Consider the following 2,542-nt stretch of genomic DNA (forward strand, 5'->3'; position numbering starts at 1 on the left):
AAAAAAAAAAAAAAATTGTTCATAAATTGCAATTTATCTGTCTTCAGACTTAATCCCCACTAGCCTGCACCCCACCTGCAGGTCAGGGAGAGTTGTCTAAATCATCTCTATTCACAATGCATGGCACAGAGCAAGAACTCAAGAGTATAATAGTTGAATCTGTGATCTCCAAAGCCCCTCCCAGATCTAAAATTGCCTGACATCTGACCTGAAAACATGACCAAGATAGATATGACCAATAAACACCCAAAGGCCACACAGTGTCACAAATTTATAAGCCTAACTCACCTTGAGATCTTTTAGAATACTGCCAGTACAAGTTTTAAATATATTTTTGCAACTATATTACAAATACAGATCTCATTACTATATTGTCCTGAGTAACACAAAATTAGGATTTTCCACTTTTGATTTAAGAAACTTTATATTTGTAAATTTATATGAGCAAAAAAATATGGAATAAACTAGAAAGAGGAATAAGAAATATCAATTATAATCAGAAAATTATGCCTTTATATCTACAATATGTATGCTAATTGTATAACCTGCTAAAACTTGAGCTCAGAATTCGCTTCTTTCACTTCTGGTTGTAGTCAAGATCCCCAAAAAGGTAGCAAAAACACAGTAAAGAGAACTCTGTAAAGGAAAGTTTTACAAGTTGAGCATATTTTCCTATTTGCCTAGGGATTTAAAAAAAAAGAAGAAGAAGAAGAAAAAAAGGCATGTCAAAATCTAACTCAAGGAAAACTGCTTTTTTTTTTTGAGAGAAGTCTCACTCTTAACCCCTAAGTTTGAGGGCAATGGCTCAATCTCAGCTCACTGCAACCTTCGCCTCCCGGGTTCAAACGATTCTCCTGCCTCCGCCTCCCAACCAGCTGGGATTAAGTCGCCTGTCAATACGCCCGGTTAATTTTTGTATATTTTAGTAGAGACGGGGGTTTCACCATGTTGGTCAGGCTGGTCTCAAACTCCTGACCTCAGGTGATCCACCCGCCTCGGCCTCCCAAAGTGCTGGGATTACAGACGTGAGCCACTGCGCCCGGCCGTAAACTGCCCTTACAGTAACGTCCATTAAGTATTTTCTGACTACTCTTATTTATCCTTATTAAATCAACAAACCCCCATCCTGAAATCTGCAATGTTCAGCCCCATAATTTATTTTCTTTCTTTTCTTTTTCTTGAAAGACGGAGTTTCGCTCTTGTCCCCCAGGCTGGAGTGCAATGGCGCGATCTCGGCTCACTGCAACCTCTGCCTCCCGGGTTCAAGTGATTCCTCTGCCTCAGACTCCCGAGTAGCTGGGATTACAGGCACCTGCCACCACGCCTGGCTAATTTTTGTATTTTTAGTAGAGACGGGGTTTCACCATGTTGGCCAGGCTGGTCTCAAACTCCTGGCCTCAGGTGATCCACCTGCCTCGGCCTCCCAAAGTGCTGGGGATGACAGGCGCGAGCCACCGCGCCCGTACCATAATTTAATTTCAAGAATATCCTGTCAAATCACAAATACAATACCATTTTTTTTTTAAAGTTATTGGGAGAAAAAAGCGGAGGCCTATCTGGGAGATTAAGAGAAAAGACTTTCCTTAAAGCGCTAATTTGGCTTAAAAAGTTGGGATAAAATTCTAAACACCAAACTGCATTTTAATAAAGGCCACTGAAACAAATGAATAAACACTATGAAGCACAACCACTTCTAATTTCAAGAATTCCCAAACCACTTGAATGGATTTAGACTCTATGCAAACACAGCAAATAAACAGCTCTACGAAAGGACTTCCTTTTCTTTTTCACAACCACACCCGTACACACATACTGCCTCCCCCCACCCTTCAACAACCTAAATCTTTGTAGTACAATTTTTAAAAATTGGGGACGGAGATGGTTATCCGCTTTTCCAGAAAAAGCAACTGCAGATGCGGCACTAGCCAGCTGGCTGACCCTGACTGCTCAGAAGCCAGGTATGAATGGCAGGTACAGCCTCCCGCCGACAAGGCAACAGACAGACTCGCTGTTCACAAAGCTCACAACTTCTCCTATAGAAACACAAAGCCGACCCAGTTCCTCTTCCTCCAGTGACAAATCAAAGCTAAACCCTGACGAGTGCGGGGCTGGCAAGGAAGCGGCCGACCAAGCTCCGGGCTCCGGCTCCGACCCAGACCTCGGCCCTGCCCCCCGGTACCGGCCCCGCCCCAAGTCCCCACGCAGCCTGCGCCGTACCTGGCGAAGAAGTCCGCGAAGCCGCCGCTCCGTCGAGCCCGGGCCAAAGTCCCTGCAGGACCCTGCTCCGCGGCGGGCAAGGGCACCGGCGGCCCGGCCGGGGGCAGGTGATCGCTGGCGCTGTGACCGCGGCTCACCTCGAAAGTGTTCCGAGAGTTCAAGTGAATGTCAGAAAAGCCCAGGCGCGGCTCCGCACCCCCACTAGTCCTCTCAGCCGAGGTGGCAGGGGGCGAGCACTCCTCTGGACCCCCGGCGCCAACTCCCGGCTGCTCTGAGTCCTCGCTACCGCTGCAGCTGTTGGCCGGGCTGTCTCCCGAGCCGCTGC

At 46.9% G+C, this 2,542-nt stretch overlaps 1 protein-coding gene across 1 annotated transcript in view; it reads right to left on the minus strand.

Annotated features, from left to right (window-relative positions):
• The window catches only part of TBC1D12 (TBC1 domain family, member 12), a 161,103-nt gene extending 158,753 nt beyond the window's left edge, over positions 1-2,350 (minus strand). Inside the window, exon 1 of the mRNA XM_011934308.1 lies at positions 2,218-2,350. The gene's annotated coding sequence lies outside the window, so the exon portion shown is untranslated. The remainder of the gene's footprint in view (positions 1-2,217) is intronic.
• Between the last annotated feature and the right edge of the window lie 192 nt (positions 2,351-2,542).

This window comes from Colobus angolensis, unplaced genomic scaffold (genome assembly GCF_000951035.1).
Source record: "Colobus angolensis palliatus isolate OR3802 unplaced genomic scaffold, Cang.pa_1.0 Scaffold134, whole genome shotgun sequence".
Classification (NCBI taxonomy): Eukaryota; Metazoa; Chordata; class Mammalia; order Primates; family Cercopithecidae; genus Colobus; species Colobus angolensis.